At 32.7% G+C, this 26,787-nt stretch overlaps 1 protein-coding gene across 6 annotated transcripts in view; it reads left to right on the top strand.

The window, feature by feature from the left end:
- The window catches only part of Blimp-1 (PR domain zinc finger protein 1), a 142,792-nt gene that overhangs the window by 97,149 nt on the left and 18,856 nt on the right, over positions 1 to 26,787 (top strand). The window contains exon 1 of one of the 6 annotated variants that reach the window (XM_067789293.1): positions 20,352 to 21,073. The exons of 1 other annotated variant lie outside the window; for it this stretch is intronic. The gene's annotated coding sequence lies outside the window, so the exon portion shown is untranslated. Of the gene's footprint in view, positions 1 to 20,351; positions 21,074 to 22,212; positions 25,728 to 26,787 lie in introns of those variants that run through there. 4 more of the 6 variants (XM_067789296.1, XM_067789291.1, XM_067789292.1 and 1 more) reach the window with 4 other exon arrangements.

The raw sequence follows: 26,787 nt of genomic DNA, 5'->3' as shown, positions 1-26,787 counted from the left end.
TGTCAAAAAAAAAAACAACAAATAATAAAACAACAGCACTAACAACATAAATAACTGCAACTGCAATCAACAAGTCATTAAAGATGCAAAATGAGAAGATGAGCATGACTAAATAGGCGGGCGGTAGTCGTGTGAGTAAGCTTTTTATATTAAATGCATTTAATGTTTGTATGTATGTAGGTATGTCAGTGTGCATACACCGATTTATGTTTTTCAATATCATATACATACATTGTTGTTGCGGTTATTTTCTCACTTGCGGTTAATTTATAATTTTTCAAAAAAATTAAAGCAAAATACCGCAGTTCGCAATTAATTCAATATAGCAGAGAACGCAAATAATAGTTTCCGATGCCGAGTTTTTCAATTAAAACAATTATTTGATATCCACTCTTCAAATAACTGTTAAATCCGAGCACTGCCAGTTTCGATTTCTCACAAGGAACGACTATTTTGCAAGCAAAATAAAAAGATTGTTCCGTGAGCGGGAAAAACCGATTACTGATAACATATAAATCACGTTCTGTTCAGACTTACATACAAACATTTATGTTAGTTGCTGTAAATGCATAAAATAACTGTGAACTCTTTATGTATAACAGTGATGCACAACATCAGCGGATCTTTGAATACAAACGCATGTGTTTACATACATAGAGGATGTCTGAGCATAGAATTCACGCATGAGACGTATAATACGTGAAGTATATAAACTAAAACTGATTGATTGCTTGCTTTACTGGATCTCTGGGACTGCGCTCATATGACATGTAGATAAAGGCCGAAGCTCTCGAGTGCACCACTGATGTTTATGGTTGCGCAAACATGGCATGCATTTTTTAATGCCGTGAACAATAGAAAAGGAAAGGAAGAAAATATTTCTAATTGTTATCGAAGGACTATGAATTTGCTTATATGTAACGAAAGTTATCGACGAGCATACGCTTTCTAATCGAAAATTTATCGAAAAAATATCGATGTTTTATCAAAAAATATCTACTTGTAATCGGAAAGCTATATATTTTTTATCGAAAATATATCAGTTCGTTATTGATATCATATCGAAAAGTTATTGATATCTTAGTCATAAGTTATCGACAACAAATCGAGGTCTGTTTTATAATTTTTCGATAACAAACCGATAATATTTAAAAAAAAATCGATATTTTTTCGATAAAAAAAAACAATATTTTTCCAAAAAAATCGAGAACAGTTAATAACAACTCGTCGATAACAAACAAAAATATACCGATAATAAACCACTAATAATAATACTCCGATGATTTTTCGTATTAATAAATGAATTTTTCTTAACCCTGCTAAATGATTACAAAATAGTGATTCAAAAATAGTTGCTAACCATATTACGCAATTATCTCGATACTTCCCCAGAGTGGTCCCAATATTACTCCATAATGATCTCTTAGTAGTTCCGAAATGATTCCGAGGCAAAAAACCAAATTGATCTCGAAAATTTATTCCCGATCACCCAGAAATTACATAAAATTGGTCCTGGAAATAGGCGCTGCATGACCCAAAAAATATACGATGGGGGCATGGTGTGATTTTGCTAGTTGAAGTTTTGAGGAACAGCAAATGTTTACAGACCCTCAAAATAATCAAATTTTAAGTTTACATTATGTTAATTCTAACGGAAGAAACGAGAGCTCTGCCGAAAACAAATTTCGGACGCAAAATAAAAGTTAAAAAAGACCGTATGCAATTAACCAAACTAATGATAGTAAGAAAATATTTGAAAATATAAATTAAGCACTGAGAAAGACCGAAAAAAACCAAAAGTAAGCAAATCTCACTATGAAATACTTTTTTGTTCTTGGATATCGTGTAGGATGGGAAAATGAATAGATTTAGTTTCTGGTGAGTGCCAATTAATCGACACTCAGCATCAAGAAAATGAATTGCCTTTATTTCAAATATTTTCGGTCTATTTATACAAAAATATTACAAACAAATTCTTACGTATGATTTATTTACTATGTTACATATTTACTTCTGATTCTAAGCCTAACAACAGAATGCAGCCAAACGTACTCATGCACAGTCACATACACATGCATATAGTTGCAAAGCGTGAGAACTTGCTGGTGCATATGAATACGCAAACACAGCATAATTTAAGCTGCAGACATTGGTGCTTTATCGGTAACCGTATCGGTAATCTTATAACAGCTGATTCGACCAACCTCATGGGAATCAACGCAATCGATTATTGGTGCCGCTAAGGTCGTAACCGTATCGTAGCCAACCAATTGGTTTTTGGTTTACCGTCGTAACGATAAACAGCTGATTACGTTAGGGATACGACTACAGCGATACGACATACGGCAGCAATGACTCCCGCTTTAAGTTGGTTGCGTTTTGTTTACGCTATCAGTGAGCAACTCAAAAGCCACACGTGCTAAGTGTTTTGTAAATATGCATGTATGTATGAATGTGTTTATTTTGGCTACATTACAATCGGTTGTTATTGGTCTTGCTAAACCGAATTGGTTTTTTCGCTTAACAATTAAATGCAATCTCGGCAAAATACATCTAATAAACTAATTTTTGTTGCACGCAAACACACATACATACATTTGTATTCAAACATTTTTGTTGTCCATATTTTAGTGAATTGGTATCTTGTCACAGTCGGTTAGTTGGTCAAATTAACGAATTTCATTTTTGAAAGCAACTGCAAAAGATAACATTTAAAATAAAATTTCTTGATATATCTTTAGCAAAGCCCACCACATTTTATTCTACATCAACCTATTTTGTATAGAGAGTTGTTATTCTCGAGCATCTTTGAGAATTCTGAAGGTAAATATAAATCCAAACTTCTGTACGAGCATATCTACAGCAGCGAACATGAAAGTAGCATTAGAAGTTTTATCAAGTTTCGTCAATTAAATTCTACTTTATTTTATTTTTGACAATTTTAGGAAACTTCCATTAACTTTTTAATTGAAACTTTGTAAACCAAACTCAAATTCATTTTCGAAAAAATTCGAAAGAAAATTAGTGAGACAGGCTGATATTGCTTTATAAAATTTTGTCTATTTGTTATTGATATTAGAGAAGAATTACAAAATTTTCATACGGCGATTGTTATTGGACATATGCTCTTCTGGTGATGAATCTATAACTCGAGTTTACCTACATTTATACTGGTAGTGAGGCAGACGCCTCTATTCACTCGGTCATTTCAATGTTCCACTGTACGCTTTGTAATTTCTCTATAAGTATTGCTTTTTTTGTTGCTATTCCTTTTTTACACGATATGGATTTTAAACCCGAATTGTGCGGAATATTTTAAGGCTCGCTAAACAGAACTTGACCAATGACATCGGATTTGTGGTAATGAATTATTAACAATGCTTCCGCTTTTCACAATTATAATATTATTTCAGTTTACTTAATGAGCGAGACAGACTCATATTGCTTTATACGATTTTTCTGATTTATTCAATTTTGTAATTTTTCTCAAATATCAATAACAGAAAATTTCGATCTTTTTATTAAGAATTTCCTGAACGTTTTTTAGGTTGAAATTCTGAATCTCAATCAATTTTATTCTATCTAAGTACTTATTATAGATCTCTCGAAATTCGTCTTGCTTTTAGACAATTTTTTTCGAAGGGTGGTTTATATGTTCGTTCATACGAACGGCGCATAGTTTAATTTCTTATATCAAAGAAAATCTGAAAAATCATCTTTAAAAAAAATTTTAAAAAATCAATGCTCATCTTTAAGAGACATACTATTTGTACGTTGTGAGATTAAAATTGGTTTGGCTTTAGCATTGCATACTCAAAAAAACTTAGAGCATTCTCCAGAATTTTCGAAATTTTTTTTCGAAGTTTTTTCGAAAATATTTTTGAGGTTGATTTCCACAGTTTCTGTAACAAAATTCAAATTCATAGAAGTTTTTTTTATTAAATATCAGAAATAAAAAAAAAGAGTTTAATTGACGAAATTTGATAAAAATTGCTACTGCCATTATCGCATTCGCTACTGTACTTATGTGCGACACTGCGTATACGTATCATTCATTATTCCACTTTAATGCTTTCAGAATTCTCTTTTATACAATTTTAATAGCACATTATTTTTTGTTTCAGAAGAAGAACAAGAAAAAAACTGGGACACACTAGATTTCGAAATAGAAATCATTAGACAAATTTTAGTTTTTATTAGCTAATAAAATTGTGCAATCCTATCAATTTCTAAAGTTTTCATGCTTTTTTTTTTTGGAGGCTCCTTTTTCGATTTAAGATATTGTTCTATCTATAAACTATTTCGATTTTTTCGCCATAAAAAATATTTTCACAAATTTCAAGCCCTCTTTTAGGCACTTAAGTCACATAGTAATTGCATGTAAACCATTGATATTCGAAAAAAAATTATATTAAACCAATAAAACAAAATATATAAGCTGAAAGAAAGATACATTAACCATTCCATCACATTCACAACCACACAACTCGAAACTCAAAATAAGAAAGTCTACCTGAAAGTATGCAACCATAACACCAGAGTCCAACTTTGCGAGTCAAAATGTCGAAAATAAATGCACCCTAACAAAACATCAACAAAACAGTTAAGATCATCGAAAGATGAAAATCAACAAACAAAAAACTTTCGACGGCAGAAGAATAAGCGAACAGACAAGCACTATATCTGATACAATATTTGAATATTTAAAACTTGTTTACAAGAACCAAAGCAATTACAGAGGTACAACAGACAAACTCAACGCATCAACACACACACAAAACAATAAACGAACTATAGCAACAAATACATAAAAAGGTCAAACGAATAAATTTACTGATTTCTACCTGCCTCAACTAACCACACAAGTTGATCAGTAAGAATCACCCTATGAACACAAAATACAAATATGCCTAGAAGTACGAACTATAAATAAAACAAACGACTAATAACCGATCAGAACGAAAAATTAGATTGTTAGCGGCGCAACGCCGAAACAGGTTTGTCTCCAAACTAAATTTTACATGGGATGACGGAAAATCGTTCCAATATACATCAATGTTGCTCTTGTTTGCAGCGATCAAGGATGTAGCGTATAAAAACGTATATATCAGTGTATTTGTAAATATTAAAAAAAAAAACGTTACGCTTAGAGGGAGTTTATGAGCGAAATAATTGTGCTCTCAAAAGTTATATGCAGAATTTATTTATTTATTTAATTAATATAGTAATCTTTCAAATACAATATTTCTTACAGACTACATAACGTATTAGATATATTTACATTACAGAATAGCGTACAGAAGATTTAAGAAAGCCTGTTTTGTTATTGTGAAATCAATGAAAGTAGTTTCTAACAAAATATTAAATTCTCTCAAAGAGCGCACCAAATGTGCATTTCCAGCAAATGTCGTTTTGACTTTGGGTAGACAAAATGGATAAGATACACGAAAGTTACGTCTAGGGACATTTAAACTTATTTTATGCAAGAGATATGGGCAATCAACGATGCCTTGAATCATGTTAAACGTAAACGTTAAAGACAAGACAGATTTACGGCTTTCCAGAAATTGCAAGTTTATCGGTTGAATACGAGCTGTATAGGCCGGAACCGGGTTTTCAAAATTCAGAAACCGTAAGGCAAATTTAAGCAAAACCTTTTGTACACGCTCAATCCTCTTAATGGGAAGTTGATTATAGGGCCTCCACACATGACAGCATACTCAAGATGCGAGCGCACAAAGCTTGTAAATAATAGTTTCATGGTATATGGGTCTGAGAAATTAGTGCTGTTACGACGTACAAACCCCAGAACTGAGTATGCTTTCGCGATAATGAAATTAGTGTGGCTGTTGAAAGAGAGTTTTGTGTCAAATATAACTCCTAAATCTTTAACTCCATTAACATTTAGCAGAATGACATTTGAAATGCTGTAAGACGTACTGCGTACATTCAAAATTTGCCCAAAGGTCAATTTGAAACACTTCTTGATATTTAAAGATAAATGTGATTTACTTCACCATAGATAAAGAGCACTAACATCCTTCTGCAGCCTTCCTTCATCGAAAGAATCTTTGACTACAGCAAATAACTTAAACTCGTCTGCATAAAGCAAACACTTGGCGAATGAAAGGCAACTTCCAATGTCATTAATAAATCAGTAGAAGTCCAAGAACGCTTCCTTGCGGTACGCCTGAAGTGACCACGAAAAATTCAGGACACATGCCGTCAATAGTAACAACACAGCGTCTATTCGATAAATAGGATTTGATTCATTCAAAGAAGTAGGAATGAAAACTTAAACAAGCAAGTTTTTTAACTAGAATTTTATGCGCGACTTTATCGAAAGCTTTTGAGAAGTCTGTGTATATACAATCTACTTGATGACCATCAGAAAACGCTGTTATGCAGTAGTACTAAGAACCGCTAAGTTCGAAACTGTGGACCTTCCGGGAACAAAGCCATTTTGGTTATGGCATATAATGGACTTTGTAGCAAGATAAAGCTTCTCTTTTACTACACACTCAAAAAGCTTAGATATAGTTGAAAGTTTTGTTATGGGCCGATAGTTTCTAACATCATTTTTCTTACCACTTTTTAGAATGGGAGTTATGTAAGTGACTTTCCAGTCATCAATGAAGATACCAGACGCCAGCGACTTGTTAAATAAGATTCTCAAAGGCTCAACAAAAGCTGGACAACTTTTAAAGAGGACCGCAGACAGACCATCGATATCAGTTTCCGAAGAGGGCTTTAGCAACGATAGCCCGTTGGAGATATCTTCAGAAGAAAGTGTGAGGGAACCGAAGTTGAGGCACGTGTTTTCGTCAGGAGAAAAGCTTGGTAAAGCATCGGTATCATCCGATACGAAGTTGGTTTAATAAAAGTAAGTTTTCGTTGTCGAATAACTCGAAAACAAGAACCGAAATGATAAGCTTGGCTCGATATTCAGACTAAGCGAACCAAAGACCTTTCGAATACTGCTAGCACTATTCTGGATCTGGACTTTTTTCGAATTTCACCTAACTGTGTAATACACAAGGTTTATCGCATGCTCAGCCTGTAGATACAGATAAGCATTGTGTTATATTTATTTGATAATTAAGAAAATCCAAACAACTTGACATCAGGATGGACAAGGCGAATGCGGTTTATAACAAATGGCACTCGCCGCTTTATAATACAAAAAAACTTCTACTAAGTCTTTCTATGACTTGAGTTTGAAAATAAAATCTTAAACGTATAGACTGAGTAATTTTTCAAACTAGCTTCTTTCCTAATCTGAAACAAAACCTCTCAAGCCTAGATATTTTTCATAAGCATAACTCTTATTCTCTGCACAGCTTTGTCGAGCAACTCTCACCGATATTTATGGACAACTTAGATCATTACATAAAATTTTTTGTTATGTGAAGTTTATACTAAGAATAAAATTATTTTAAAAGATACTTCTGAAATATTTATCCTACTCATTGCTGCATGCAAATTAGATCTGCACAAAGGTGGCAGTGCTTCCAGGCCTTATAATAATACTCATTCCTGAGTCATTAGCAAAAAACAGAAACTTATGATGCAATTATTAACACTTGCTTAGTATTATAACTGATAAGATATTTAACGCACAATTGCTTCCTCATACCTTTTATATTCTTCATAAAAGTATTAGTTGCGATAAGAGAGCCTATATTTTTGTACTTGTGAATATTTTATTATTTCATTGCATCGCTAATGCAAAAACACACACACACAATTGTACACACATTTATTTAAAATTTTTTTTTTGCATATGCCTTTTATATATGGCACATTTTAGGTACTTATATTAGAAATAGGAATAGTCGAGTATTGCTTGAGTACTGATAAGAGACAACAACGATATGCCTTCATTTTTGCACTTATTCACTCGTAATCATAAAATTCCAATAAAAAAAATGTGCACCTCATAATATAAGAACTGCTATTATTAAATGAGGCTTGAGTGTTGATAATATCGGTTATATACAACATTACTAACATAACATTTCTCGTCGCTGTTTTATAGCTCTCTGAGAGACAATATTAGAATATGCATAGATCAGGTAAAAATGGAGTATGAATTTTATAAGGTGTATCTGGAGTAGTATTCCTCTTTTTTTTTTAATGGCTTACAAGATTTTTTGGTGGTTCTACTTGTATATTTAGCGAACATGCATACAAACATACATATGCACATGCGTCTAGGGGCTGAAGCCAGCGTTAGCATTAGCATTGACATTCGCGAATGCCACATACGACAACACTGACGACATCGCCTATGTTTTGTATTATAATTACGAGGCGGAAAATTTTGCACGTGTTTCTATTTTATTGCAATTTATATCTATAATAAAAAATAAGTCGGCTTTTCCTTCCTGACGCTATAACTCCAGAACACACTTCCCGATTTCCACGGTTTTGCATTCGTTGGAAAGGCCTCGGGCTCCGCGAGCTTTATAGCAAAGAAAATTTAAGATGGACGCACAGGGTCTCGAGATATAGGCCAAAACGTGGACACGGGTATCCCTAGAATGTGTTTATAGAACATGAATAACAAATGAAAGCTGTTGATGAGTGCTTTAGTACAGGGTAGTTTTCATACCTATTGGTGACTAGGGTATCGAGATATAGGCCAAAACGTGGATCAGGGTAACACTAGGATGTCTTTTTACATTATGGATATCAAATTGAAGCTGTTGTACAGAAGCTTTAGTACAGAGTAATTTTATGCTGCTGGTAATCAGGGTAACACTAGGACATCTTTTTACATTATGGATATCAAATTGAATCTGTTGTACTGAAGCTTTAGCACAGAGTAAGTTTTATGCCGCTGGGTGACTAGGGTCTCGAGATTTAGGCCAAAACGTGAACCCGGATACACCTAGAATGTGTTTTTGCATTACGTGTATCAAATTGAAGTTGTTGCTGTACAGAGTCAGTTTTACACCCGGACCCGGATCCCGCTAGTGTGTATTATGGATATCAAATGAAAGCTTTTGCTGAGAGCTTTAAAGTAATTTACATTGTGATATTCGATTTAGGCGCATCAACCTGGCAAAACTGATAAATATGCATGCAAAGCCGAAATAAAAACATGAATTAATAATACCCACATACCTATTTACATACGTCCTATTCGATTTGCCTGAAATTTTGTATATAAATTTGCCTATATTGGTATTAACGATGCTTTTTTCCGGAAAGTAGACCAGAGACGGACTGGGACTGGGATTAGGACTAGGACTGGGACTGGGACTGAGACTGAGACTCGGAATGGGACTGGAACAAAATACATAGCACCCTCTGGGACTGGCAATAAAATATGAAGAAGTATCAGAAAAACTTGAGAGAAGATCAAAGACAGAAGGAGAAGGAGACTGAGAAAGAGATAGAATGGGACGAAGATGGAGATAGATGAAGCGAAAAATACGGAGGGAGGAGTAAATACAAAGATTAGGAAAAAGTGTAGAGGGGCGAGGGCAGAGTTAGACGGAAAAAGCTTATTAAAATGTATGCAGATAGACCAAATTTAAGGCAGAACAACATTTGGCCCAACGCTGCTCTAGTAGGTCACCATAGCCCACCTAAACTTTCAAGCGAACCATGAGCTACTCTAGTTTAACATCGATTTATTTATTGTAAGAGTAGTACCACCCCAGACTAAACCCTGAAATACTATCTATTCAACCTGTTCAGCGATGTTCTTCTGACGACTTTTTTATGGTATAAAACTTTTGCAAATGTTAGTTTTCAAACTCCTCTTTAGAAGGTTTTGAATGCGTTTTCATATTTGGCGAGATTTTCGCATATTTCTGCCAGGAGGACAAGTCTTTTGGAGTTTGAACTCTCTCGGTACCTAAAAGTTAGAAATTGCATGTTTCTCTTTCATCCTATAAAGGAGAAGTTGCCTAGTTATCTTCCTAGATCTTCGTTCTTATGATCTGAATGTGCCCCAAAATAACTTTCTCTCATCTGCTAGACTATTTTCATCAATGCTACGAGTTTATGGAACTCAATTCCTTCTGCTATACGCAGTAGTCTGAATAAGAGCAATATTAAGACTATTTTAACCTGATATTTCAGTAATCTTGTTTGTTCTTTTTAGTCAGAAATGTGCTTTCTAGGACCTTATGTATTTTCTTGTTATATTGTTCTATTTGCATTTTAATTTTTATTTGTATTTACGTTTTCTCTAATAATGTTCCTTGATATGTGTTGAAATATATTAATTACTATTGTTGTACTAAAAAAAGAATTACTATTCTTATTGTACTAATGCATTTATTAATTAATGAAATGAAATGAAAAATTATATTTACAAAAACAATCATGCTTTCATGGCGGGTCCTCTCTGAAAACAAGTTAATTTTTAGCTACAATAAGATGAAGCCTATCTTTTAGAAAATGGCGAAAAATCTTTTCCAGAATCTGTCCTAATTCCCACAGGCATCATTGCCACATACCAAGTTGTAGGCGTTCCAATATCCCGGCTATGCAAAATTTTTTATGAAAATCTATTAATAAAATAAATAATGTCCATAATTTGACGAATTTCAGCCTGAATTACATCTTGTCTCGATTATTAAGCTCCAAATATGTAGCTATTGAAGCGTCCTTACTTATCAATGGCGCAATTTTTTTTACCATTTTTAATTATTTAGTATTCAGACTGCGTGCGAGTTCTCCTAAATTAATTACCTTAACTAATATTAAACCGGAACTTAATGGCGCTGCTTAAATTTGTGAAAAAATCAGTCAAACCTGTGGGAGTTCTTTTGAAAGTCAGTTCAGGGAATTCTCTTCACACACAGTAATTTGTTGGTTCTTAGGCGGAAAGAATAAGAAAATTTTAAAATATCCACTGTTTTTGCGTATTTCAAGAGGAGAAGGAGCCTCGAACGATCGATGGTGTAACATTCTAGACAACGGTACAAAGAAGGCGAAAGGCATCAACTTCCAGCATTCTAAAGCACTCTGTATCTTTGTGATTATATTATACAGAGCGGGATCTATAGATTCCTTTAACAAGATGTTTCTGATCACATGCTCTGTAGTATTCACTATTTTTTTTTTTTTTATTTTAAACAGAAAATATCGATTTCCTCGCTCTGCTGCAGAACTGCTTTATGAATGCCATATATTTCCGAATATATTTATCACTCCAAGTACAGTATTATCCGGTTTATCTGAACACAACTGAAACGAAAAGGCTGCTTCTTGAAGACTAGTCTAAGAACAACAAGAAAAAAAATTTACCACTTTTGAATCGCTTCCATTTATTTTATGATTCGAATTTATTTAGCCACCCTTTTAATGCGAGTTGGCGCATCATTTTATTGCTCATCCGTATTTAGTGCTCACTCCGGTAGTATTTAGAAATTTATTTTCCTAAACATACACGTCGTCTCTATGTAGAAACGTATGTATATATGTACATATATAATATTTGTATGTTTAATTGTATTGCTAGCCGGTAAAAAGCGTTTCGCTACTAATCGCAAAATTGCATTTGAAGGACATTCGTTGACGCCGATACGAATGCAATTGTTTATGTCGGCGTACTCATACATACATACACACATATATGCATACATACCCACAACTAGCCGACGAATAGTGAGTGCATCTGATAATGACAACAAAAAAATTTTGTTGTGGCGGGTGTCAGACAGTGAGCGGCGTTGTAAAACAATCTTTGATTTTACTCATAGAAAAGCTTTTTTGCTGCGATGCGGAAAAGTTTTTCGTTATTTACATACATCTCTACGTATGTATGTAAGTTTAAGCGCTACATATAGTTAATTGAGAAAGAGATGCGAATGCCAATTTGTGGGGTAGTGGCGCTAGAAATATGCATACATATGTAAATATATTTTCATATACCCAGCAAGCATAATCGCTAAATTGCTGTAATTTTTTTTGATGCTATAAAGCGATGTTACGCTCGCAATTGGCTCAGATATGATTACCTAACCAATTGATAGTTCAATTTATCTTATTACTGCAACTACGATGATTCTATAAGCGTTCTTTGCTTCTAGACACGCTTAGCTTCAATTGCATGACAAATATTTAAAAAAAAATGTTACGTATACGCACCAGTACCCGTCTTTTCAGGTTGTATGGATATGTGTGCGTGTAATTGGTTAATTTAACACGCTTAGGCCCGGTTATCCAGTAGTTGGTTAAGATAAGCATAAACGATTGTCAAACTAAACTCTAGTTAAACTACTCAGCAGTTTTTCAGTCACAGATTAAGGCCGCCTTTGGGGTTGGCTTTTTTGTGCGACAACATTGGTTTTTTTATTATTTAGATAATTTGTAGATAACAGCTGGATTTTGCTTACCCAGCAAACATGGACAAAATATTTTTCCAGCCTTAGAGAAATATATATCTAGCTCCCGAGGTGATATCCGACATCATTATTTAATAATTCTTAAACCAGATATTTCTCGAATTGATATTCAACTTCATTCTCCAACCTTTGAGAAATTTTGTAAAATTAAGAGTTTTCGAGTTGATCGCCAACTTCATTAATATTTTCCAATTATTATCCAAATTTCGAGAGATAGTGAGAAATGTACAGTTCTCAAATGAATATTCAACACATTTTTCCAGCTGATATTCTACCCCCCTACCTTTTTCAAGCGATACCCCTATTTTTTTTTTTCTGAGTTTTTTCGATAAAATTTTGAGGCATCGCTGAACCGCTATGGAATTTAAACTGAATGTTATTTTTGAGACGGAGATTCTAAAAGTATGAGCAAAATTAATGTGCCCCTCCAATACTAAGAACTATCATCAATAAAAGTAGCGATACTTTGGTTTTTGTCATTTTCAATATTGACAGTTTTTTGCTTATAGCTTTTTGGATTACACACGATAATTGCCTATCAGGGACTAAAAATATCTGGGGCTTCAATGTGCCCCTTTCAGTTTTGTAAATTTTTTTCAGGAGCATGTTTTTTTTGTGGGCACAGCTACAATTTTATTTTTATCACTTCATACCCATTTGTTAATTTTTTCTGTACACCACAGTGGTATACCATCAATTGTCTCATCTTGGAATATTCACACAAGGAAAGTTATTGATGTTTGTACATGGGGAAAATATACGAAATTTCCGACAAAAATTGGCAATCGTCAAAAAGTATAGAAATAAAATTTTTTTTGTTAAACCAGGTTTTGAAAGTAAATGAAAAGAAACACAAATTTGGTACAAAAATTAAAAAAAAAATAAAAATTTTTTTCACTTTTTGACGATTGCCAATTTTTGGCGAAAATTTCATATATTTTCCCCATGTACAAACATCAATAACCTTCCTTGCGTGACTATACCCAGATGAGGCAATTGATGGTATACCACTGTGGTGTACAGAAAAAATTAACAAACGGGTATGAAATATTTGACGGTTACCCGGTTTCATATTTTCGCCGATATCTTCAAAACCGGATCTCGGGTATTAAAACTTTTTTACCTAAACAAACTTCGTTCATATATCTATATGTTTTTAGAGTTTCAAAAGAATCGGTTTAAAGGTGTTAAAATAAATGTGTTGCAAACTTTGCAGTAAAAAATATTTGGCGGTTATTCGGTTTTATATTTTTACCGATATCTACAAAACCGGGTCTCGTGTATCAAAAAAATTTTACATAGCTAACAGCTGCATATATCTCCATATTTTGTTAAAATTTCCATAGAATCGGTACAGAAGTGTTAAAATAAATGTATATTTAACATTGTGACCTCAATGTATATATATCTTGCTCGATCTTTTGACTATATCTTTTTGAGGCATTATGTAAGACGAGGGCGATGCACTATAGCTCCAATTTACCCCTCAATGTTCATTACAGAAAAATATTTGCATGACGCAATGTTTAAAAAAAAACTTTTTTTCTCCAATAAAACCAAAGTTTGGCGGATTTCCCCATATATATATTTTTTTTTTAAGAAAATAGTGTAGTATGGAATCCAGTTAGAGAAGCACAAGTTTGGAATTAAATGCTCTCAACTTAAGTAAAACATTTTTTACGCTATGATTCTCGAGTTGAGCCACTGTTTCGAAACAACTTTTGAAATTTTAAGAGTACGCCCAGCTATCAACATGAGCTCTAATAGTACTCAGGCCCAGATGCTTATTAGGTATATTCGACGCCATTACTGATAGGTTAACTGGAGTTTAACTTTGACAGATCGGTCGCTTAAGCTTAGCTTAAACTTCAGTTAAAAAAGACTGAAAAACTGCACAATAAGTTTAAACTTAGTTTAACTGACAAATTAAGTTGAACCTGTACTGAAAAACTGGGCCTTATATGTACTATTTTCTCCTGTATGTTTGTATGATTATAACTCTCTTTTATACCAAATATTTAAATAAAAGGATTTGACGTTCATGTTTGCGTGCAATTGGTTAACTTGTTCAAGAAAATGCCTACTTTTTTATGAAATCTTCCATCATCTTAATATACAAAAACACGTGTCACAACATTTTTGGCCGCGATGGACTCCTAAACTACTGAACCGATTTTGAATTTGTTTTGCACCACGTGTGTAGTTTGATCTAACTTGAGACATAGGATAGGTTATATCTCAGTTTATAGTCGTAATATTATTTTATTGGAAATTTTTCCTCAGGGGGCCCGCGATTTAGAGGTACAATGACATTTTTTATCTTTAGTTTTGTAGAGGGTAATTTATATACCCCTGGGTGACTAGGGTCTCGAGATATAGGCCAAAACGTGAGCCAGTGAATGCCTAGACAGTGCTTATACAATATTGATATCAAATGAAAGCTGTTGATTAGTGCTTTAGTACAGAGTAATATATTATCCAGAGACGAACTGGGACTGGGATTAGGACTAGGACTGGGACTGAGACTCGGAGTGGGACTCGGACTGGGACTGGAATAAAATACATGCCACCCTCTGGGACAGGCAATAAGGGTTGCAGAAGAATGAGAAGAAATTGAGAGAAGAGAAAAGAGAGAAGGAGATTGAGAAAGAGATAGAATGAGGCGAAGATGGAAATAGATGAAGCGAAAAAGACGGAGGGAGGAGTGAATAAAAGGATTAGGAAAAAGTGAAGAGGGGGGGAGGGCAGAGTCAGACGGAAAAATCTTATTAAAATAGATAGGCAGATAGGCCAAAATTAGGGCAAGACAACGTCTGCCGGGTCTTCCAGTCGATATATAAATTGAATGTTTGTTGGGTTTGCCACCGACTCCTATTTTATAATGCGTTCAAATGCTTTACATACGAGCAATAAATGTGAGCAAATAATTTAGTTCTCATCGCTGTTTTTTTATTTTTTTTTTTTTTTTATTATAAACTTTTCTGTTCGACATTCAACTTGAACTGCAAAGCAATGTGGTTTGATATGATGGTCATGAGCACTGCATGCTTCATGTATGTGCATACTAATGTGCCGGTGGGTGCAGACATTTTTTTTTACGTTTTTTTTTTTTTTTGCGTAAATACGCAGTTGTATTAGTTGTTGCTTCGCGCCATTATTAACGAGAAAATATTTATTTAATAAAATCTAAAAAGAAAATTATAATTGCTTCAAAACAAATTTGTGTGTCAATTGCACATTCAACAAGTGCTTATACATAAATACATACATACAAAATGCTCGTGCTTAGATTGCTATGCAAATTTTGTATTTGTTTCCTTATTTTGTGATTTTTAATTTTTAATTTTTTCTTTGTATTATTTATGTACACATATATGAACGCGTTTTTAATGCTAGGACGACCTTCCATAATTTGATGCTGCCTTAATGCATAAATGTATGACTGTATGTTTGTACTTTTGTTTGAGCACGTATTTGTAATTACTTTCAATCTCACAATAAACGAAGACAAGGAAGTTGCTGATATTCGATATTTTGTAGTTAGTTTATATGTAATGATATCTTAGCTGTGAAATTCTAAATTCCTGAAAAATTTTGTAAGTTAAGTTAAGAAGCCGTGTTTGGGTATTCCAACAGACATTCCTTCGCAGAAATTTTTGTCCATTGGGAGCGCCCTCAGCTAAAACAGGCCGCACATCCATCCAAGCAGATTACTTTCTAATAGTCCTCAATGAACCATTTATTTCTCTGATTAACCTAAGTATTAGTGAAGGATCCACATTTCCAACCTCTACCAGACAGTCGAAAAACCTTGCGTCCAGAAATCTGACTCATCTTGATTGCAATCCTGGACATAGGATGCGATGAAACTCGTAACTGTTCTGACTGCATATTTGTTTAGCACGGAAAGAAGCTAAGGGCTTTTCTATCAAAAGATGGCTATAAAGACCTTGAGACCTCGTAATCATTCCGGTCAGATCACAGCAAACCCGCTACCCTAATCTAATAGTTCGGAGCATCCGTCTATATAGATTGTAATGCCACCATTGTCTAGGTCTTTCTTCACTTCCGCCCTTGAATAATGTCTTATAATCTACAAATTGAAGTCAAAAACCGCCGTCATGTCATAGATTTTGGACGTTAAATAAGTTGTGATTCCACTTAATCTTCCCCTTGACATATTATCTAACATCGTCGCGTGCCCATATTCGGTTGATTTCCAAATGACGTATTTTCTTAGTCATAGAACTCCATTCGCGATCAATCCCTGAAGATACACTTGTATAGACATCAAGTTAAAAAAATGCTTAACCCTTCCTGAGTCCCCAGACCCCAGTTCCTTCCAGAAATCCTTTTTTAGGCGAAAGCTCTGGTAGCATACTGATCACATCTCAAGGTTCTTTCTCCAGTTTTATTAGAAAGTAGATTATCATGCCAAGCTATTTGGGTTCAGAAGAGAGATTTATCGTTGAGCCGTTTAGCCTCGGTAAGTTATAGGAGAGAGTTTTTGTTTTTCTTTAACAGAACAAGCTCGGTTTTTGTTGGATTTACCCCCAGCCACTTTAAAATTGTAGTAGAAATTAAATAATTATGTTTACATTTATACCTCTTTACTTAATATTCTCGAAATGAGAGGCTTATCATGTGCAAATACTACGACGCTATTAGCTGGACACTGTCTTCTGGCGTTACATGCTTATAAGTTAAGTTTCATCACTAACAGCCGATGTAGGAAGTGCGAGCTGCAGGACGGTTGAGCGCGTTCTGCGTTCTTGTCCTGCGCTCGCCAGCTCAAGGTTACAGCCATTAGTGGTGGCAGAGTTGCCAGATCTCAAGGCAGCAATTAAGCTAGGTCCAGAAATCTCCCAGTATATGCCAATAAGACCGAGTTATTCTATAACATAAGTCCTGGTACCTAATTAGGGGGTTTCTCCGACTTGTCGTCAAACAAATCATGGTAGCCCTATGGACACATTCAGTCTGTGTGAGGTATTTATTGACCGACCAGTTCAACCTAACCTAAGCTCAGGTGAAAGCAAACAGAATATAACAAAAAGTGACTCACCTTTATCGTTAATATCGTTCCCTCCCCATACGCTGTGATGTATATTTGCCTCTGCACTTATGACAAGCCGTCCGCTGCATTTTTTTCAATCCACCAGCCTTTTGACCTCTTCTGGTGGAACTTCCACGTTATGAGCAATGTAGCAGGATGCTAGGATAAGGGAGAGTTCTTTTTCCCTCTTATTGCGACCACCGCTAGATCTTCGGTGCCGAAATTAGATAATATACCATCACTGCAACTCTAACCCTGCTTACTTTGCTAAATCAATTTAAACTCTCTTGTTCTTTTTTATACCTTTCATGAACATGAAATGGTATATTAACTTTGGTCCGATGTTTGTAACGTTGAGAAATATAAAAGATAGACTCCCCATTTAGTATACCGAATTGATCAGGGCGACGAACTGAGTTGATATAGCCATATCCGTCTGTCCGCCCGTCTGCCTGTTTGAACGCAAACTAGTCTCTCAAATTTTGAGATATCTCAAGGAAATTTGGCACGAGGATGTATTTTTGTATTATATTAGACATTTGTCGGATCCGGTATGATCGGACTACTATAACATATATCTCCCATACAAGCGATCGTTCAGATAAGACTATTTTGGTCATTCCTGCCGCAATTTAGAAACTATAAACGTGAAACTTGGTGATATATATTCTTATATATCATAGAAGATTCCATGAAAAAATCATTTCGATCGGAGCTATATATATAGTTATATCCCATACAACCGATCGTTCAGATAGAAAGATTTTTGGCCATTTCTCCCTTAGTTTCCAATATAAAAACGTTAAAGTTGGTGATATTTATTCTAATATATCATAGAAGATTCCATGAAAAAATCATTTCGATCGGAGCTATATATAATATATATCCCATACCAACGATCTTTCAGATAAGGGGGTTTTTTACTATTTTTTATTTTATATTTATCTTAAAAATCGTTCAGGTTTGTACATTTGTTCACTGTATATTTCTTATCTTATACATCCGATTATTTGGAGATAACGAACGGGATAAGATTATTGTTCAGCCCCATTCATGAAAGGTATGAAGTCTTCGGCACAGCCGAAGACAGTCCCGTCCTTACTTGTTTTTTTTTTTTTTATTTTGCATTCTCCAGTTTCAGAAATAAAATGTGATATCTTTTCATTTTCGTAGAATAATACGCTTCCATGCATTTTACAAATGTCAATTTGTTGTTGGTTCATTTTCATTGTTATTTTACTATTTTATTCGCAATTTACTTGCACTTTTCACTTCCTAGTTGCGATAGCAAACACAAATGTATTAATGAGAGCAAACGTTGCATATTCGGATTTTGGCGCTTGATGAGCGCGAGAGAATTTTGATGGTATAAATTGCAAAATATTTGCGCATTTTTCATATGCAAGGACACAAGGAAATTAGATAGAAACTAATAAACTTTTTATTTGTTTATGTGAATATTTTCTGCTTGTTATTGACGACTACACACAAACAAATTTTGGTGTCAAAACGCACGTTATTGTGTAGTTCTATATATAAACCCAAATAGTGTGGACTTTATCCCCAAGAAATGCTGATAAAACTGATCTAGAAATAGAGTTAAAATTATAACAATAATAAGTAAATTTGTTGTCTTGTTCCGGCCGTGCCTTGAACCCAGGACGTTCGGAGCGAGCGGTGGAGCACGCTATCACCACACAACGGTGGATTGCTGTTCACATCTGCCATTAATATTGTACAATTATATCAAACTTTGGAAACATTGCATTATTTTGGTGTTAATTTTGAAAGTACACCAAAATTTGTTTTCATATCACTCCGCATATATATACATATGTGCGTGCATACTTTTACATTGTACTTTGTAATCACTATGCTATGTAATAATAGATTTTGAGTTATGGGAATTTGTCAATAAAAAACAACATATATTTAGTTTTAGGAAAAATTTTACTATCGGTCTTCACAACAGCCTCCCTCAAACTCTACACAACGATTCCAATGTCTCTTAAATTATTTTAGAAACACCCTTGGTAATCTTCCGAAGTTGGCCCCTTTCACACCACTGTTTAAAGCTTCTAGGACCTCCTGTTCGCCGCCATGAAGAGTTTCCCTTAGATGCGACTTTATCTTGGGGAATCGGAAAAAGTCGAAAAGACAAATATCGGAACTATAGGGTGAGGCAACGTTTTCTTGCCCTTTTTGCCAAAAACTCTTAACACGCACAACGAACGAAAAATGCACCGGTACATTGTCATGATACAAGATCCAGCAACCCTTGGCGAGTTCGAGTCGCACACGAAAAATACGTTACCGTAGTCTCTCCAAAACGCCAACATTGAATTTTCCAGTCACTTTCTGGCTAGCGGGAATGTATTGATGATTAGTGATGCCGTGGATATCGAGAAAAACCAATCAATATTGCCTTCAGATGTAACTTTGGCATCATATTTCTCGTTGACCATTCGCATCTCAGCGTCATACTCAAATCTCATCTGCAGTGACAACTTCTGAGGGTTTTGAGCCAGATTTCACTTAAAATTTAATCACAACCCTTTGCTTGTAATGTACGTCACAAATTTTGACTACGCCACAAAATAAGTTATTTACAAGAAATATGCATAAAACACAAACCAAACGTGATTACTTCGTGTACTTTGAACTCCCCGCTCTTAAGCAGATGATAAAGAATGAAAAAATGTTGCCAATTTTAAATTATGACTAAATTCCCGAAACTTATTTGCCTTACCTCGTATCCACACCTCGAATCTTTCGGTACTAATACACACACAGACAGTTGTATATTAATATATATATATATATATATATTTAAATAAAATATTGATAGATGTATAAGGACCCTTACGCTCGCCCCACTAACAAATCGCTCATCTAATGTTACTCCCGCAATTATTCCCCATTCCATATGCTGCATTTGTACTACAAAATTGCACCTAAATGCCAAGTGAAAATGAATTTGTATTTGTGTCGCACTGTAAATTGCGGATACTTTCGCAGCTTTTTCGCATTTCTGCACTTTAGAATGTCATTGCTGGTGCTCGGTTATGTTTTGAAATTGTAAGTGGTGCGCGCGGTTAGCGGTCAAATACAGAGAACAGAATAGGTTGAAGAAAAGTAAAACCACACCAATTAAAATATCGAATAACACTTTCACAAAACAAAATTACAATAAAATAATATTTTTGTGTGTACGAACAATAAAACATTGAGTGTCACATTCTTATGAAAGTGATATAGAAATTAGAAATTGAAAGGAAAAGCCCAAGAATATTCATCAATTTGTGTAATATATATAAAATTTATACAATTGCATATCACTAAATAAATTGCATTGTTGAAAATTGCGTTAAATTGCATTGTTAGAAACAAAGAAAAACTTAAAAAAAAATTAGAGACCGAGTAACCGTGCATTTTTGCCACGTCTGTGTTCTTGAAACTTAGTTCATTATAAAAGAAAAACTATTAAAAGTAAAACTGCCAATATTTAAAATTTCACTGCCGCTATTTAAGCATTCAGTATTTGGTATTAAAAAAAAACAAACTATACAAACATTAATACATTTTGAGAACTGCTTCAATGTACAATAAAATAATTTTACGAATGTGAATTAATTGTTTCTTAAAGAAGGTAAGTTAAAAACTTCAATTTTAAAACTGTCATTCAGAAAAAAACTTGCGTGTTTTAATATTTTTAAAAATAAAAGAAGAATTTTTCAAATTACACAGCGAACAGCAAACTAAGATTGGTGTTTTTTATCAAAAATTTAGCAATAAAATCTTCTTCTTAATACTCAATATTTAAAAAAAAAAACTTCCATTAACTTTGCAACTGAAATTATGCAAACAAATTTCAAAATTGTTTTCGAAAAAATTCGACGAAATTTATTTTTGGTCTTACAAACAACAAGCTATAGGTTTCTCAAAGTTCTTTTTATTAAAATAATGAGCATTTCCACGGCTGAGTCGATTTCCAGTTCGAAGAACCCATCAGGTTATTTTTCGAAAACGTGCTACCTTTCAATTCGGTTTAAGAAGACCATATCTTAGAATTAAGGTCAAAACCGCCATATCGAACGTCAAAATATTTTGAATTTTGCTTGGATATTGCGTTTTTTAAACAACTTATGCGACCGTATCGGGTTTTACGATTCATGATCGCATTTCGTATTTTAAACCTCAATAGCCCTAAAATGGTGATTCAAAAAATAAAGTAAAATAATTTAATTATGTAAAATGAAATTAAATTAAATTAAATTAAATTAAAAAGAAAAACTTAAATTAAATTAAAAATTAATAAAATAAAATAAAATTTAAAAAATAAAATATAATATAATAAAGCAGAACGAAATAAAAAAAATTAAAAAATAAAACAACAAATTAAATAAAATACAAAATAGTTTAAAAAGGGAACAAAATGAAATAAAATAAAATTGAGTAAAATAAAATTTAAAAAAAAATAAACAAAATAAAATAGAATAAATAAAACAAAATAAAAAAGATAAAATTAAATTAAATTAAAAATTAATGAAATAAAATAAAATTTAAAAAATAAAATATAATATAATAAAATAGAACGAAATAAAAAAAAATTTACAATAAAACAAAAAATTAAATAAAAGACAAAATAGTTTAAAAAAAGAAACAAAATGAAATAAAATAAAATAGAGTAAAGTAAAATAAAATATAATAAACAAAATAAAATAAAATAGAATAAATAAAATAAAATAAAATAAAATGGGATAAAATAAAATTAAATAAAATAAAATAAAATAAAATAATATAAAATAAAATATAATAACATAAAACAAAGTAAAAGAGATAAAATTAAATTAAATTAAAAATAAAATAAAATAAAACAAAATAAAATACAACAAAATAAAATAAAATAAAATTTAAAAAATCTAAAACGAAATAAAACAAAATAAAATTAAATTTAATTAAACAAATTAAATAAAAGGATTTTATATAAAATAGAATAAATAAGAATAAAATAAAATGAAAAAAAGAAATAATATAATAAAGTAAAAGCCGTTGCGTGAGGGAAGCGTGCTCCCCCCACCACACCGAACATCCTGGATTCACGCCCCGGGCAAAGCAACATCAAAAATTTTTGAAACAAGTTTCTTCAATTATAAGAAAACTTTTCTAAGTTGGGTCGCCCCTCGAGTATATTTCTGCCATGAAAAGCTCTCAAAGAAAACTCATCCGTTCGGAGTCGGCATAAAACAAGTAGGTCCTATCCCGCCAATTTGTAGGAAAAATTAAAAGAAGCACGACGCAAATTGGAAGAGAAGCTCGGCCTAAAATCTCTTCGGAGATTATCGCGCCTTACATTTATTTATTTTTAAATTAAATAAAATAATATAAAATAAAATAAAGTAAAGTGAAATAAAGTAAAATATAAAACAAAACAAAGTAAAATAAAATTAAATTAAATAAAACAAAATAAATTGTAATTCGCTAGAATAAAATTGATTGGTATACTGACCTGCATTGTCTAAATTAATTATCGAGAGGCTTTGCATAGTTTTTGCTTAAATTATCTCCGCCGTGGAGTAGTGGTAGTGTGCTCCGCTTTCCTAATAGGGGTCGCCCCTCTGAAGTGATTTGACAAACACCCTGAATGTATTTCTGCAATGAAAAGCTTCTCAATGAATATGCATCTGCCTTTCGGATGCCGTTCGGGGCCGGCATAAAACAAGTAGGACATATTACGCCATTTTTTGAGAAAATTAAAAAGAGCACGACACAAATTGCTGTTATATATACGAATATCTATAAAAAATACTTTAGAGCAAAAATATTAACAAAAATTTTAAGCGACAAACAAGCATAAAAACCTATCTTACGCAAAAGACAAAACATTGAACAGACTCAAAAAAAATTTGGCACATTTGGCGTCCACGAAAATTCGGCGTGTTGACACAATTTATACAATTTTATTACAATATTACAATAGATCTATTTGCATAAATGAAAAATACCCAAAATTCAAATTATTATAAAAGCTTAAATTTATCACAAAAGGGTTGTGGGTAGATGGCGCTTAGCTAAAATAAAATGTTACAATAACAAATAGTGTAATAAAATAAAGCAGGAAATGCAAAAATAGCAGCAAACCAATGAATACCTTTCGAACAATAAAAAAGCACGAGAGAGCGAAAGTGTAAAAATGTTAAGGAAATCTTGTCAGATTATAAACACAACAAATGGCTGTGTGAATAAATAAATGGGTCTGTGAAATTGTGAAAGGGATGACATGCAGTCATTACATAGATAATATTGTGAGTGTTCCAGAAGAAGAATTGTTTGCCAAATGCGCGACAAACACATCCGAGCCTTCCACAACAAATTGGCAATTGTGTTTACACAAACGGTAATTTTTGTATGTATGCATGTGTGCAGCTATGAGTGATCCAAATGCTTAGAGTAGAGCATACCGCAAACAACTGTTCTATGTATATTTAGCTTCTAAAGCTTTTGAAAGCTCTTTTTGGCACCCTCAATGCAGCTGCTGTTATATGAAAATCACTACGATGTGCAACAATACACAATGCATCCCCCTTTTAACGATTTAACTATTTGATAAGAACACAAATTCACTTTAATACCTTACTTGTGAGTTTTACTCATTGCATGGTTTCATAGCAAAGTTGAATGAGTTATTTCCTTGTCGCTTTGAGTGGTATGCATTTTTAAATTTGAGTGCAAGAGTGTTTAGAAGCTTTTTGCATTAGCAAATGTGCGTGTGTGTGTATGCGTGGCGCTATAAAAATGGGTCAGTAGTGGATATGCTTGAAAATTGCAATTGCTTATATATGACAGTTGGGATCTTCGCATTCATATGAAAGCGCGCATATAGACACGCATGCACACTTAGCAATTGAGAGCGACTGTACTTCAGTGTAACTTAAGAAAGTCTTAATTTGATAATGGTTAACAAGAGACTAGCCATTAGGTATCCTTGCATTTTTTCTGTTATTCCTGTCACTCAGTTCAAATATATATTTTGTCTCATTGTAAACACTCAAGAGCTGCTATTATGCAGCCATACGGTCGCTCAATTGTTCCTACACTGCGCTGCGTTGTTCTAGACATCAACTACACAAACACTTTAGTGCATTTTTTGAATGCAGATTCGCATGTCAACGCCGAGCTGCATAGACGCAATATGAAAAAAAAAAATTGTTTTTATTAAATATTAATATATTTTAAAATTTTTTTTTTTTACAAAAGTTTAAAAATTTAAGAAAAAAAGAGATTTGCTTACAGTTTTTTTTTACATAAAATAATCCTTGGCTTACAGTGCGTTGTTCAGTTGTAAAAAGTGCAATAAGGTTAAAAAAAAGTACAAAGTAAGAGCACACAAACAAAAAAAAACGGAGTAAAAAAGAAAAAGCAGCGTTTGTACGTTATAGAATTGATTTAAAGTATGAAAGCAAACGAGATAAAGTGCAAGGCTTTGGCAAACGGAAAAACGAATTTCACGCCTATAAATTTTACGTAAAATACAAAGTATTAGAAATTTATATACATAATAAATCTACACAAATACTTGTATGCTAATTGCTAAAACCGATAAATCGCAGTACAAGCAATGCAAGTTAGAACTTTACGGCTTTGAGTAAAAGTGAAAATTTTTTGTACTCATACGTAGCCTTGAAACAGAGCGAACAAAAATAAAAGCAGGCGGCAAAGACGGCGAATGCGTAAAAAAATTCTAACTAAAAATGGTATAATACAAAGTAGAAAGCAAAAGAAACAAAAACAAGAACAATGCAAACAAAGTTAAAAAGTAATTAAAATAAGAAATTTGATTTAAAAAAAAAAATTTTTAATTTAGTAGGACTTTTAGCTGAAAACCAAATCATTACTTTATTCAAGTAAGCCAAGAGGTGTGATATTATAAACTTAAAATAACAAAAATAATCATATGCTTTCACAAATGCTACATACAAAAGTCTTAAGTCGATTTTTCGCGCCTTCTTAACATTTGCACTAACGTGACATGAAAGTGAAAATTTTGCATTTTGCATGAGAAAAAAAATATATATTTTACAAAACAAAAACAAATATAAATTATAGTTCTTATAAGTTAAAAAAAAATATCTATATATGTATATGTGTGCAAAAATATCTACTAGGCCGTAGGCGCACTTACCATACCAAAGAAAGTTACTCATACGTCATGACACACAATCAACGATGGCGCGCGTAAGAACGCTAAGCTAGCAGCAAAAAGGTACATACATATATGTGAACAAAAGAGAATTATGCATTGAGTAAGTGTGAATTAATAGAATTTATATGGGGTATTCCATCCCATTTCGACCAATTTTGCATCCGACTCCTTTAGAATTGGCTGAAAGTTTTTCTTCTTTTTCTAGCTTACGAAAGACGTTTTTCAGAATTTTTTCAAATTTTTCCATCGAACTCAAAAAAAGTTAAGAATTTTAAAAAAAACACCGTTTTTGTTTTCAAAATGCTATAACTTTTTCAAAAATTGACCGTTTGGGATCTTTTTTTTTTAAATGTATTTTTCGAAAAAAATACAAACAAAAATTTTTAAGTTTTTTTTTTTTTGTGTAATTTTTCAGTTTTTCGAGATTTTTCGAATTTCGCCATTTTTATTTTTTTTCTCATAAAAAACTTCAATCAATTCTGCAATCATCCCCACTAATCCCGGAGTGGGCCGATTATTTCTTTTTTTTTTATTTAATTGAAAAAAAAAACTTTAAAAATTTTTTTGTATTTCTTCCGAAAAGTACATTTAAAAACAAATTTATAAAAAAAAAAGATCCCAAACGGTCAATTTTTGAAAAATTTATAGCATTTTGAAAAAAACACCGTTTTTTTTTTTTAAATTCATAACTTATTTTGAGTTGGACACCGTTTTTGTTTCCAAAATGCTATAACTTTTTCAAAAATTCACCGTTTGGGATCTTTTTTTTTTAATTTGTTTTTAAATGTTCTTTTCGGAAAAAATACAAAAAAAATTTTAAAGTTTTTTTTCAATTAAATAAAAAAAATAATAATAATCGGCCCACTCCGGGATTAGTGGGGATGATAGCAGAATTGATTGAAGTTTTTTATGAGAAAAAAAATGGCGAAATTCGAAAAATCTCGAAAAACTGAAAAATTACAAAACAAAAAAAACTTTAAAAATTTGTTTGTATTTTTTCCGAAAAGTAAATTTAAAAACAAATTTAAAAAAAAATATAAAAAAAAAAATTCCAAACGGTCAATTTTTGAAAAAGTTATAGCATTTTGAAAACAAAAACGGTGTTTTTTTTTTAAATTTATAACTTTTTTTGAGTTGGATGAAAAAATTTGAAAAAATTC

Source organism: Eurosta solidaginis, chromosome 5, assembly GCF_040869045.1.
Source record: "Eurosta solidaginis isolate ZX-2024a chromosome 5, ASM4086904v1, whole genome shotgun sequence".
NCBI classification, from domain to species: Eukaryota; Metazoa; Arthropoda; class Insecta; order Diptera; family Tephritidae; genus Eurosta; species Eurosta solidaginis.
This window is presented reverse-complemented; position numbering and strand designations above follow the sequence as displayed.